Consider the following 14,752-nt stretch of genomic DNA (forward strand, 5'->3'; position numbering starts at 1 on the left):
CCTCCAGAAACCTATAGCGCCTAGGAAAGCTTGTGTCTCCTTTTTGCTGGTTGGTGGGGACATTGCAGTGATCTTATTGATGACCTCAGTGGGAATCTGCCGCCGTCCATCTTGCCACTTTACTCCCAGGAACTGGATCTCTCGGGCAGGTCCCTTGACCTTGCTCTGCTTGATGGCAAAACCAGCTTTCAGGAGAATTTGGATGATCTTCTCTCCTTTCTCAAACACTTCCATTGCCGTGTTCCCCCACACAATGATGTCATCGATATACTGTAGGTGCTCCGGAGCCTCACCCTTTTCCAGTGCAGCCTGGATCAGTCCATGGCAGATGGTGGGGCTGTGTTTCCACCCCTGGGGCAGTCGGTTCCAGGTGTACTGCACGCCCCTCCAGGTGAAAGCAAACTGAGGCCTGCATTCTGCAGCCAGAGGAATGGAGAAAAAGGCATTAGCAATGTCAATTGTGGCGTACCATTTTGCTGCCTTGGACTCCAGCTCGTACTGGAGTTCCAGCATGTCCGGCACAGCAGCGCTCAATGGTGGAGTCACTTCGTTCAAGGCACGGTAGTCCACAGTCAATCTCCATTCTCCGTCAGGCTTGCGCACAGGCCAGATGGGGCTGTTGAAGGGTGAGTGGGTTTTGCTGACCACCCCTTGGCTCTCCAGCTCACGGATCATCTTGTGGATGGGGATCACGGCATCTCGATTTGTCCGATACTGTCGGCGGTGCACCGTCGAGGTGGCAACTGGAACTCGTTGCTCTTCTACCTTTAGAAGTCCTACTGCAGATGGGTTCTCCGACAGTCCAGGCAAGCTATTCAATTTCTTAATGCCCTCTGCCTCCACAGCTGCTATTCCAAAAGCCCACCTGAATCCCTTAGAGTCTTTGTAATAACCATTCCGGAGGAAGTCTATGCCCAAAATACACGGGGCCCCTGAGCCAGTCACAATTGGATGTTTCTGCCACTCCTTCCCGGTCAGGCTCACCTCGGCTTCCAACAGAGTCAATTCCTGTGATCCCCCCGTCACCCCAGCAATGGAAATAGGTTCTGTCCCCACATATTCCGATGGTATCAGGGTACACTGAGAACCAGTATCAACTAAAGCTTCATATTTCTGTGGCTCTGATGTGCCAGGCCATCGGATCCACACCGTCCAATAGACCCGGTTTTCCCGTGCCTCTCCCTGGCTAGAGGCAGGGCCCCTCTAGCACCGGTCATTATTCCCCTCCTGAGCATACATGGTAGAGGTTCCTTCACGGGGATCTGACATATCATCCTCACTTCTATAATACCTGGCAGCCTGGTCGTGCGATGTCGAGGCTACCTTCATCTTAGTGGAACCCCCTCGGTTAGTGTTTCTCTCCTTGAGCTCACGCACCCGTGCTGCCAGGGCAGAAGTGGGTTTTCCATCCCACCTTCCCATGTCTTCCCCATGGTCACGCAGAAAGTACCACAGGTCAGCTCGTGGGGTGTACCCTCTCTCTCTAGCTGGGGGCTGTTGAGCTCTGACTCTGGGGCCCGTAACTCGCACAGGTGCCACATGGGAACTGTTCCTCCTCATCTCCTCCCTCACCTCCCTTATCTCCTCTGTCACCTCCTCCATCCTCTCCCTGAGTTCCTTAGCCACGGCAGAGACCTGAGCCTGCATTGGGCTACAGATGATACTCTCATAATTTCTAAGCTTGTTGGCTACAGAACCCACTGTCTCTCGGTTGGTATCAGGATGAATTGTTGCAATGTATGTGGCGTATTGAGATGGTCCTAGAGTTGCCAGATTCCACAGCATTTGCCCTGTGCACTTGACTTTGTCGGGGTCATTATCATGCTGTCCACCCCTCCCAAAGAGTACCTCCAATACCGCCACTTCTCTCAACTGTTGGATCCCTTCCTCAAGGGTCTTCCAGCGCATTCTATGATGGTGCTCCTGCATTCTGTCTCTGTGGACAAACCTCTCCCGTACACTCATTAAAAGCCGCTCCCAAAGGGAAAGGGGCCCTGGCTCCCTTACGAATACCTGATTCACACCTGAGTCCTGGGTCAAGGGTCCCAAATTCCTTGCCTCACTACTATCTAGCTGCACACCTGTACCTATAAGGTCCCAGACCCGAAGTAACCAGGCTGTATAAGCCTCACGTCCCCGCCGTGCAAGATCTTTTTGCAGATTACGGAGACTTTCATATGTCAGGGACTCAGTGATGATCTCAACCTCTGACTCCTCCCCGGGTTGTGAGGGCCCTCCTTTCTTATCCTTGTTGCCTGGGTGCTCTGATTTCACCTTATACTTCTTTGTTTCCACAGGGGCCACTGCTGCTGGCTGTGGCTGCCCCTGTGGTTCAGCTGGAACCTGGACGGTTGTAACGTCTGTGGGTTCTGCTGCTGCACCATCAGACTCTCCTTTGTTGGGGCAGGGGGAGGGTTTCCCAAGGTACTCCCTCAGCATCTGGCCCATCTCACGGATCTCCTTCACCCAATCTGGGTGGTTTATTCCTGAGGCAGGCTGTGGGACAGTGTCAGGTTGTGGGGCAGGGTCAGGCTGTGGGACGGGCTCAGGCTGTGGGGCAGGGTCAGGTTGTGGGGCAGGGTCAGGCTGTGGGACGGGCTCAGGCTGTGGGGCAGGGTCAGGCTGCGGGGCAGTGTCAGGCTGTGGGATGGGCTCAGGCTGTGGGGCAGCATCCTTATTCTCTAGGGTAGGTATCAGGGTAGTTATCCAGGTCAGTCTCCCCTTATCTCTAAATGCTAAACAGAACAGGCATACCAGCAACACCAGCCACTGTATGATGTCATTAACATTCAGAGATTTGAACCCTTCAAAGACTGGTGGGGTAGGCCCAAAGAGCTGGGTGAAGGGTTGTGAAAAAATTTCTCCTGGTGTCATTTCTTCACAGTAGGTACCGTTGTTAAAGTAACTCCAGAAACACACAGTTAGTGTATGATAGCCCTGAATCCATGTGCCTGCCTTCCAGAGGAAATTAAAAATCCACGATTTCCTCACTTCGTTAACCCATATAGCAAGATTGATGACAGCCACAGTAACCTTAGTTACAGGGCCCATGTTTAGAAAAGGGCCTGCAAATGGGAGAAATACGGCCACACCCACATGCCACCCAAACCAGGTTAAGCCAGACCACATGATATCCAGTACACAGCAATGTAGGCACTTAAGAACTGTTATTCCTTTTTCTCTCAATGCCCCACGATATGGGCGCCAAATTCTGTCTTGGTTTTGAAAAGACAGGTGTCTGCTAAGGAGAGGCAGGCCTCTCTAGGAAATGAGGAATTTGAATCCTTCCCTCCGTGTTATTATAATTTGGAAGATTAAAAAAATAAAACTTTTCAGTCAGAGCTATGGGGAAAAGGAATAACAGTCCTTTACTAGTAAATATAACAGGACAGACAAAAACCAACAGCAATTATAACAATAGTAGAACAGAACCAAGAACCCCGAGGGCACACGGTGGAAGCTCCGGCGCTGATGGCTGGAAGCCGGGCGCGGTGGACTGTCCTCCGCAGGCAGGGGGTGTCCTCGGCAGGCAGAGGTGGCAGTGCCGGAGAAGCTGCAGCGGCGGGACCCGGTCTCACCCAAAATCCAGCAGGATAGCGAAGAAATTCCGAATTCCTGGATACTCCAACAGATGGTAGAATTCCCAGGACCAGACTCCTTCGTTACCCGTGGACTCCAGAAGCCAGCCGTGGCCCGATCCGTGCTTCCCCCCCGGAAGAAGAAAAGAAAAGAAAAAACCGCGAGATCCCCCCACCCTCCGCTCTCTCCGGGAGCTTTTTTCCCTCCCCCAAAACTAAGTTATCAGTTCTTTTGTCCACGTTAAGCACTCAGCACTTAGTCTCCTAGCAACTTGGGAGGGGGGAAAAAATTCCACAGAGACTTAAACCCCAACAGAGTAATAAATTGAGGACAAATTTTTAATAGAATTCCTAGAAATTTTATAATGATGGAGGTTTTTTAACCTCTAGAAATAAATTAGTCTGTGAGTTGTGATTCAATGGTGCTAGTTTGTCAAAGAATACATAACTCAGCATAAGTTCTCTGACTCTTGGCATTCCACTCTCTGTTTTCAATGCTGCATTTGAACACTTTAAATAAAATTCTGGGGTCTCTTTGTGTACTTGTGTGTTATGTTCGTTGTGACTTCCTTAGCTGTTTGCAGGAGCAAGGTGGATATTGTCAAGCTGCTTGTTGTGTTTTTAACTTCTGCACTTAATATGTCCTGGGTCCCAGTCTGGGCAGGAGCAGGTTAACCGTTCATGAATACTGAACTAGAAATCCTGATAGAATATTTGGGGCTTTTGTACCACATTGGAGTGGTAACCTTTCTGTCTAAGAGACTGGATCTGCTTGTCATCATCCCCGCTTGTGTGCTGGAGGGCAGGAATTGGGTGAAGGGGGCCTTGTGCCCAATATAAGTAGCAATGGTAGAGACCCCATAACTTTTTCCTTCATGTTGAGGTGGAACCTCCTGTGTTTGTGCCTCTTCTGTCACTGGGTGTAACACTGTAAAGATGTCTTTTATAACTCCCTTCAGGTATTCGTACACATTGATGAGATTTCCTTGAGCCTTCTCTGGGCTAAGCAGACCCAGCTCTACCCTGGTGTCAGGTGCTCCAGACCCTCGATCACCTTGGCTGTCACTGGGGTCTCTCCAGTAGCTCCATCTCTCTTGTCCTGGTGTGATGAAGAGCACTGCGAGCTGTTTCAGCCAAAACAGCCTCCACTGTGGTCAGGGCTCTGGATTGCGGAATTGAAGGAAGTCTGGAACTAAATTTCAGTTACAGCTTCAGGTTGTCAGTACCTACCCACCTGTATGTTTGAGGGTCACTGGGTAGACAGAACCAAATCTTTAATGTAGAAATAATTTTTTAAAAAGGTCTAAAGCTAATTATTCTTCTCTGTAGGCACAGTTCATCAAGATATATTAATCTCTGCTGAGCTACACATGCAGAGGATCTGTGGCAATGAAAGACTTGATCCATCTCCAGTGCCGCCAGAAGTGCTAAAGGAAACAGCTGCAGGGCTGAAATCATTCTCACAAACCTTGGACCTGGCTGTGGGGATAAAGTGATAAGCAAACCGCATTATTGAAGTAGATTAATCATTACCTTTTGAAGTTTGACCTAATTTATGATTCAATTTGTAATTTCAAGTGGATTTATATTTGGATTAAGGTAACAAATGTAACTACCTGAACAATGAAAGGAGGAATCAGTGGGAATTTATTTATTGATAATAAATAACTTGAATTTATGGAATTGATAAATAGCTTTTCTGTAGGGGTGCACTGATGAATTAGCTGTACTGGCTGGGAAACATTGACTTGAGCAGTTGCACGGTTTGATCAAGTGGTTGAGCGGGACTAAAAGCTGCTGCTTTAAGGAATGCTGCTTGAGATCTTGGCTTGAAACCGATGTAGGAGTAGGCTGTTTTGTTGCGTGCTAAACACGGTATTCAGAAGCTGATGTTTAAACACGTTGGGTACTTGCACTGTGAATGAAAACCCTGCAGTGCTTCCTCACCCAATCCAGCTCATTTTCCAGCGCAGTGCTGATGTCCCGTCTCTCCCCGCCCACAGGGCGCTTCTGTTCGTTCCATTTCTAGGAAGGCGCAGCAGCTTTAGTTTCAAATGCCCCTTGGACCCCGCGAGTGCCAGGCGGCTTGGCTTGAGCTGGTGTGTTATTGTGTGCTAGGAGGGAGGGAGGGAGAGCCCCTAAAGGCCAAATTCCCGGGGCCGGAGGGGTGCGGGAGCAGCACCCGCGGGACGCGGCGCTGCGGCGCCCTCGGGTGGCGGCTCCCTGCGGTGCAGCGGGAGAGCGGGAATTGCACCGGGAAAGAGGCTCTGGAAAAGTGAGAGTAAAACCAGGTGAGAGCGGCAGATGGACTTCATCCTGCAGTCTGAGAGAGGCCGCCTTCCCCGTGGTTTAACTGAATAGGTGTCTGTGTGAGATCTCAGACCCTTGTGGGGTGAAGGAGGAATGACGACAGCTGTGATGGTTATTTTTTGAAGTGAGCCATTCATGTAGTTGAACACAGGTGTATTCTGCAGGTATTCTACAGTTTTGCTTGCCTGTGTACTAAAATCAGCTTTTCAGCAGAGTTATTTTTGAAATGAGTAAAGCCTATTCTATGTGGAAGCATAAACCAGACTATTATTTTTTCCTGTCAATTTTCTGGTTTGGTCTCAGTTTGCCTGCCTTGCAGTTTTGCTCCTTCCCCCTTTTTTACATGAAAGTAACTATGCTGCATGTGAGTATTATGACGTTATACAAGCAGCTGAGATGTGACAGAGTCTGAACTTTGTAAAGTTTCTTTAAACTGAAATCAAACACCATTAAGCTTTTTGTTTCCAAATGTCCTGGAGAGCCATTTTTGAAAGAGATTTAGAATTACACTTTACTTATTCCTTTAGGTTCCCCTGACCAAACCAATCATTATTTTTTCTTCTGTTGAAAGTAAAAAGGGTGAAAGAAAAGTGATGGCATTTGAATTGTAAAGCAGTCCAGTTTGCATTCTAAAAACAGTGTTTATGGCAGAGTAAAAAATCATCTGTTTGTTAGTCTGTCTCAGTTTGAGACAAATAAGGAGGAAATGCCCTGAAATGAACGTGTCCTTTAAAGAAAGGTAGGTTTCATCAGCCCTTCCCGACAGGTTCGAAAGGAATTTCTTGGAAGAAAGTGAAAAAAACCTTATTCTGCTTGTTAAATAAGCCTATTGTTTATTTAACAAGCAGAGTGCATGCAGGCACAGAGGAAAGAGAATGAATAATGTTAGATAATAAACCTTCTTGTTGTTGAGAAAGCTGGTGGATTTTTAGAGTCCTGCTTGTTTCTCCCGAGGTCTGGAGCTGGGAGTGACATCTCTAAAGCCTCCCTCCCACTGGGCCGTGGCGTGGGGCTCCCGGTGATGGTCTGGTTTGCAGAGCAGAGCTGAACACTGCCAGAAGAAGAAGCCACTGTTCCAGGAAAACTTCTTACCTCAGCTAACAAACAAGAGCCACTGTTCCAGGAAAACTTCTTACCTCAGCTAACAAACAAGAGCTAGCTAAAAGCAAAGCCACAACTCCTGGCCGCACAGCAGAGAGCCGGGGGAGTCTGTGAGAACTGAACACAAACTGTGTGCTGAGGAATTCCCCCAGCTTCCCTCCGCTTCCAGCTTCAAGTTACAGAGTCATATGTGGGCATAAAGCAGATGATAGGGGATACAGTATGACAACATCACCCCAGGACACAATCTTTAAGATGCTGTTGTAGAATGGTCATGGGAGGATGTGGGAGGGGAAAGTTTGAGCAGAAGCTGTTGCTGTAGGTCCTTGCAAAACAGGATACATAGGATAAAAGATGAAAAACAGCAAATAGAAAGTGGGGCTTCTTGCATCCATCTTTCCTGGAGCAGGTACAGAGGCAGCTGTTCAAGGGTGTTCCTAACCAGGAGCTAAGGGCCAGCTACAGGACAGAAGGAATGTCTAAGGGCAGCTGCAGGTGTGTGTGCAGGGTCTATGTGTGAGTGCTGAGGTGTATGCAGCAGTGACTGAAGGAACTGGAAGGTTAAAGGGTTCAGGGCCAGCTGGACACACTGAGTGCTGCCTTACTCCTGGTGGGACCTGTGTAGGCACAGCTGCAGCTGCTGGATAGGCCCAAACAATTCTGTCATCAGGAGCAGTGATCTAAGAAGGGATTCTGCAGATTTAGATAATGAGAGGGATGTCTGTCATACAGTTTCATCTTTTTAAAAGTCTGTCTGCCCTCAAAAGTGGTAACAGAGATGGAATCAAGCCTGGTTCCTGATGAATCAGTATTGATCCATTGGTAGCTAATTTCATTTTCCTTTTTGAACTTAATGTTCTTGTTTAGCAATGCCAGTTATAACAGGCTTTTGACCAATACAGTGACTTAAAAAAACCCATTTCAACAACCAAACCTTTATAAGTAACAGACGACAGTGCTTTTCTGCTACACTCATACATGCATAACTCAGGCTTATCTTGAAGGGTGATTAATAGCTACTGTCATTTTTAGCTGTCAAGTGGACAACAATAATAGCTTGAGTCCTGTGTTATGCACCAGAGATGTCTTTTTGCTTAAACCTCTTCCAAGGGGGATTAAATGATGTCCATGACTATGTAATAGGACTGGTGCAAGATGACATTTGTCATCAATTAGTGTGCTCTCAGCTGTGTTCCTAACCCTTTCGCTGTGAACCCAAAGTTAAGTGGGTTTAGGGAGAGTTTTACCTGTTAGTATTTAACTTGAGTCTGCAATGTGGTAATTGGGGTTTTGGTAAGAAAGAGCACTGCATCTTCTTGAAGAATGATAGAAATACTTTTGCTTCTAATAGGGGACTGGAAGCAGGCAGTGCTGCTCTGAAGTGGTGTTTATTAGGAGGGAGACAGGCAGCTTAAACACAGATAGACAGGGGCTCGTTAGCTGTAAGGGCTTATTGTGAATCTGGGCTGCTTCTGGCAGTGCTTGTTCTGATTGGCACAGAATGGAAGGTAATTGCCACAGCGGGATCCATGTGTCCCGGTATCCACGTGAAACCACTGGATTTGACTGAATCTTGCCTTTTCACAAAGGACTGACTACTTGCCATCCTTAATTTTTGTAAAGCACTTTGCTGGGATGCAGACCTTCACTTTGCCTGCTTTTGCCAGGAGGAAAACCACCTGCAAATCCTGGAAGCCAATAGCAGGAGGGAAAACAGCCTTTCTGTGTCCTTGATAGCTCCTTGGTGGGCTCCTTGGGCCCTGGGCTGTAGCTGCCGGAGCCGTGAAGTGCCGCAGCTGCTGCAGGTTCTGCACTGCCCCACCACCTGCCTGCTGCAGGTTAAACCCCGTGGGTTCGCTCCTGTTCTGTAGCTCTTGCCCTTTTCACTGCTGCCATCCCCTGATACGAGTGGAGCAACGCTGACAACACTGCCTGTGGCCCTGCGAGTAGCTCGGTCGGTGAGCACACAGTTTTAACGGCAGTTTGCTGACCGTGGCCATCATTGATGGATTCAATTTTAATTACGGGTCGCAGTGTTCCTTCCTCAACATCAGATGACAACGCAAATGCTACGCCTCGCTTTTTGTCAGGGAAATAGACCCCGGTACTGTCTTCCACCTCCTTCATCGGATGCAAAAAGTCAAATTTTCTACAAGTGGTTGAGATTCTCCATCCTGCAATTCCACCTGTAAGGTTCTCTCATACACTGGGCAGCGAGGCTGTGAGGGGGCTGTGGGGGGCACACAGGGCTGTGAGGGGGCTGTGGGGGGCACCAGCGGCTGTGGGGGGCACACGGGGCTGTGAATGGCACCAGCGGCTGTGGGGGGCACACGGGGCTGTGAATGGCACACAGAGCTGTGGGGGGCACACTGGGCTGAGAGGGGGCTGTGAGGGGCACACGGGGCTGTGAAGGGCACCCGGGGCCGTGAGGGACACATGGGGCTGTGGGGGGCACCAGCGGCTGTGGGGGGCACACGGGGCTGTGAATGGCACCAGTGGCTGTGGGGGGTTACACGGGGCCGTGAGGGGGCTGTGGGGGGCACCAGCGGCTGTGGGGGGCACACAGGGCTGTGAGGGGGCTGTGAATGGCACCTGCAGCTGTGGGGGGCACACGGGGCTGTGAATGGCACTCGGGGCTGTGAGGGGGCACACGGGGCCGTGAGGGGGCTGTGAATGGCACCTGCAGCTGTGGGGGGCACACGGGGCTGTGAGGGGGCTGTGAATGGCACCAGTGGCTGTGGGGGGCACACGGAGCTGTGAATGGCACCCGGGGCCGTGAGGGGCACAAGGGGCTGTGAAGGGTACACAGGGCTGTGAGGGGCACCCGGGGCCGTGTGGGGCACCCGGGGCCATGTGGGGCACTCGGGGCTGTGAGGGGCACAAGGGGCTGTGAATGGCACACAGAGCTGTGGGGGGTACCCTGGGCTGACAGGGGCACACGGGGCTGTGAATGGCACCTGGGGCTGTGTGGGGCACCCGGGGCTGTGAATGGCACTCGGGGCCATGTGGGGCACAAGGGGCTGTGAATGGCACACAGAGCTGTGAGGGGCACACGGGGCTGTGAGGGGCACACGGGGCTGTGAATGGCACCCTGGGCTGAGAGGGGCACACGGGGCTGTGAATGGCACCTGGGACTGAGAGGGGCACACGGGGCTCTTAGGGACACACGGGGCTGTGAATGGCACCTGGGGCTCTTAGGGACACACGGGGCTGTGAATGGCACACGGGGCTGTGAATGGCACCCGGGGCCGTGTAGGGCACCCGGGGCCGTGAGGGGCACACGGGGCTGCAGGTGCCGGCCGGGCAGCACGGGGCTGAGGAGGAGGGCGGAGGATGCCCCGGTGAGGCAGCAGCTCCGCGATGCCGGCGGTGGGAGCATGAGGGACCGGGACCGGGTCCTGGCCGCTCCTGCGGCTCGGTTCGGCCATGCACTGGCGGCGTGCAGCGCCCAGAGCGGGGAACGCGAGCAGCTGCTCCTAAATCTCGACGGAGAGAAGCCGAACCTGAGACCTGCGGGCCGCCCCTGCCTCTCCTGGGTGAGCGTTCCGTGGGGACGGGAGAACTCCGGTCATCCGCGCGTTACTTTGGGCGTATGAAAATGGCTTGGAAGAGCACGTTCCAAAGTCGCTGGTGTTTAAGTTGTGCCAGCTAAGGAATCGCGGGGTGTGACCGTGTGAGTGAGGCACACGGCTCTGTGTGTGTGTCAGTGCGTGTGCGAGCAGCTCGGAGCAGCAGCAAAGTCCCATGAGATGTCCAAGCCACGGCTTTCCCTGGAGACAGGATCTCCTCTCCCTCCAGCAAATCCCCAGAAAGTATTTCTTCCAAATAACTGGAATGCCACCCTAATCAGCCTTTTGCTTCATCCAGAAATTCTGGATGCAGGTTGAGTTCATGCCCTGTGCTAATGTTGTACCCTAGCTTCAAATGCTTTTTAAATTTCCTGTATTTATGCTCTCATGTATCTTTAGAGGGAGTAAACCAGCACTGGCACTCTTGACAGTCATCAGCTGTTGCACAAATGTTTATTTCCCTATAAATATGGTATTGATTTAATCCACCTTTGGCTGTTGTGAAGGTATTTTGGTAGTAATATGTTGGGCTTGGAACCTGTCTGAGGAGAAAACATAAATATTAAGGGTATATGAATGGGATGAGAAAGTTACAGAATGTCAAATATTAACCACTGGTAACAGCAGGTGCAGGCAACTGTTTGCATGCAAGCTCAAAACTGAAATAAGTTATGAAATCCCTTTGAATATTTCTGGATGTGGCACTGAGAATATGAAGTTGGATTGAGGATCCTTCAGCCCAGACTGTTCTGTGTGGTTAATTAGTGGATGGAAAGATGATAGATTAATAAATGATTAATTGTGCACACTTCTAAATGTACTATGATCAATTTACTTACTGCTGTGGAATAGGAAATGTAGTATTTTCTTTAGTTTCCTTTTTAAATTGCATTGTTTCATCACTACAGATTCCAGGTCATGTTTTCTCAATCCTGTGTGCTTTTAAATAATGAATATGAATTGAGTATGAAACATGTTTCATCCTCATTCTCTTAAGCTTTCAATTTATCACAGAAGCAGTCACAATTCCTTTGGCCTCTTGGAGCTCTCAAGCACATTGAAACATATTATTTCACCAGTATGAAACGGTGTTAAAATATCTGGTGCAACCTTTGAAGGTTTCTCTCATTTATATTTATTAGAAATAACTCTCAGGATAACTCAAAGAATAAATGCCCTGCAGGCTATACTAATTAAGACAAAATACAACTATTTAGCAAACAACCTTGACAAGGGAGGAAGGCGGGTTTTTCTCAGAGCCTGGATGGGGTTGTGTTCCTGAGGGTTGTGTGAGAGACAGCCAGAGCCGGGTGATGTTGCTGTCTGAGGACTGCAGGAGGGAGATCCAAGGGAGGAAAGGATGCTGCACTAAGGGAGTGGTGTGGCCTAGGGAACGCATGGAGCGAACCTCCCTCTCCCCCAGTGATGGTGAAAGACCCTCCTCAAGCGCCATGTCCTCTTTTGAACATCTAGAACCGTGAGAAATCTCAAAACTGTGGTTGAACAACCTGGAGGGAGATTCCAGAGAGAAATCTGGAAGGGGAAAAGGGTTTAATCAAGTGCAAATATGGTTTCTATGAAAAAAAAAAGAAAAGGATTTGAATCTCCTCTTCCTCATGGTTCAGGCTAGAAGTAATTGTAGTTAAAAATACTCAAGCTGGGCATTTAAGAAAGAAATTGTCGGGGTAAGCCTAGCAGAATGGTGGGATGAACTGGTGGGAGAGGTGTGAAGTCACAGACCTTCAGTGTCTTTAGGAACTGGAGATACAAACACCTCCCTGAGCATTTATTTTGTTTTGTAACTAGGAGATGCAGAGTCTGACTTCCAAGTCTCTCCCATCCTTTATTTTTCTTTGACTGTATGGGAATATTTCCCTAATGTCCACTACTCCTGGCTCCATACCTCAGAGTGGTAGCCTCCTGGCAAACGACTCAAGAATTTGGGTGTTTGGAAGCTGTGCATTTCTCCCAAGTCTTCCAGCCATGTACAGAGAGCTATCCAAAGCCTTTTCATCCATCAAAATGGAGCCACAGAGTTTGGCAGGGCTGAGGTTTCTCTCAGTTCCCACTGGAATGTGCAAATGTAGATTTCATTGCTGGCTTCCTGCCAAAAACCTTCTCAGGGGAAAAATCTGTATCATCTTAATCTGTTACCTTTCATTACTTCCTTTGTACCCATCCCTTCCCCGCACAATTTTCTCTCTTTCTAAAGAAGCTGATACATTTTTCTTTTAATTCAGTGACCACTCAGGCAACTCCAGACTATTGATATGAGCGTGTGTGGGATTTTTTTCCAGACACAGAATTGAGAAGGGCTTATTCATCTCTGATCCACTCTGTTTAGAAATCTTATGAATTTAGGATTTTTAACTTCTTCTTTAATCTTGTTGCAAAGTTTAGCTTTTCCAGAATCCAAATCTTGCCTATGAGTTCATGTGCATTTGTTGTGTGCCTGCATACAAATACAATGTCTTATAGGGGTTTTTCATAAAGCTTTTTTCACTGTTTCTTATTTATGCTCAGATCTCAAATCTGTCAAGTCAGAGTTGGGATTAAATAGAACACTTTTCTCTGTGTGCATTGTTCTCTTTCCTCAGGCCCTCTTAAATGCAGATTTTCAACATCTCCTTATGTGATTTTCCAGCAAGGTTCCCTGTATGGAATTTATTATTTTTTTAATGAGAACACTTCCCTGCGAGAGGAGATTTGCAGTCCTGTTAAATATTGATCTAAAATTAAAAGCTTGTTACAGCATTTATCAATCCAGTTTCTATCAAAACTTCTGGGATTTGTATAGCTCATCTGGACAGAGATAAGAAAAGACTTTGGTTGTTGCCTCTTTCAGATGTTAGGAACAGAAAATGACTTTGCAAGTGGAAGAGAGTGAAGTGTCCTTATCAAACACTCTCAGCAGATGTCTTCTCTATCTCAGGAGAGTTTTCTCAGGCTGACAGAATGCCAATATCTGCTGTTACCCTGGTGGGCCAGCTCTGTAAATCACAGATCTGTTGGATGTGTGGGAGAAAAGAGCACAAAGCTTTGGTTCTTTCATCTGGTACTTGACTGAATCTACTGGCAGCATCTTAACACAGGAGAGAAGGGTTTTTGTAATCACACCTGGCACTGGTTTTGGGGAGAGGTTTCCCCAAACCAGGTAAATTTTGAACCTGGGTGGATTTTAACAATTGTCAGGAATGTAGAAGTCATCTAACTCTACAGATTTTGTGAAAATATATGACCAGCAGAGGAAAGAGATTCTCTAGAGGAAGCTAAACACTGTTCTGAAGACACTGTAGTTGATCAGAGGTAAGATAAAAATTCACAGACACCAGGCTTCTAAAATCCCGAGCCTACTTTTTTCTTTGTTGTTTTCCATCAACAGACACTTGTCCATAAGTGTTGTGCAGGTAAAGCACCATTTCCAGGTTCTGCTTATGCTCCCACAGAGCTGGCCCGAAGAGAGAGGTTTCTCTAAGGAGAGCAGGAAAATAAGATCCAAATTATTTTTTGCCATGGCAGTCTGCTTTCCTGATGTCAAGAGAAGATGAAATTTCAGATGAATCTACTGGAAATGTTAGATGCTATTTGCACTAAGAAGTGATACATGCATCTCCCTGGTAGGTGTTATTAGTAATGAGCATGGCCCCTTCACAGATGTGAACCAAACTTTGGAAAAGCTCCCCTGCACCCTCATTGAAAACCCTGATCTAATTCTAACGTGCAATACCGTCTGGGAAGCTCTGCCAGATGCAATTCCTTTGTGATTTTACTGACCACTGAAATTGAGAGTCAGGTGAAGAAATGTCGATGCAAAATAACAATGCCTGGAGGAAAACCTTTTTAAGTTTTACAGACTTTCACAAGAAGCAGTGAAAAGAATGTCATCCTTAGGATTCTGATGAAATTACAAACTCTGTAATTATATTGACTCTGAACTCCACCTGCAGTTTCTATAAAAAAAGCTGCTCTGCTTCCAGCTGCAGCTTGCTGTGCAGTGATGCTGCTGAGTGTCAAACAGGTGCTAGAGCTCATCTGAGAGGGAAATGATAATATAATTTATATAATTTATACTGTCTTTGCTGCATATTTCAAAGCCTCTTCAAGATTGCTCTGGATAAAATGCACAGCAGAAATGAGAAACTATTTGAAGAGATTTTTATGAACCTGGCTGATTATTAAATTTTTTGCAGCTGC

The sequence above is a fragment of the Hirundo rustica genome, chromosome 10 (assembly GCF_015227805.2).
Source record: "Hirundo rustica isolate bHirRus1 chromosome 10, bHirRus1.pri.v3, whole genome shotgun sequence".
Taxonomy (NCBI): domain Eukaryota; kingdom Metazoa; phylum Chordata; class Aves; order Passeriformes; family Hirundinidae; genus Hirundo; species Hirundo rustica.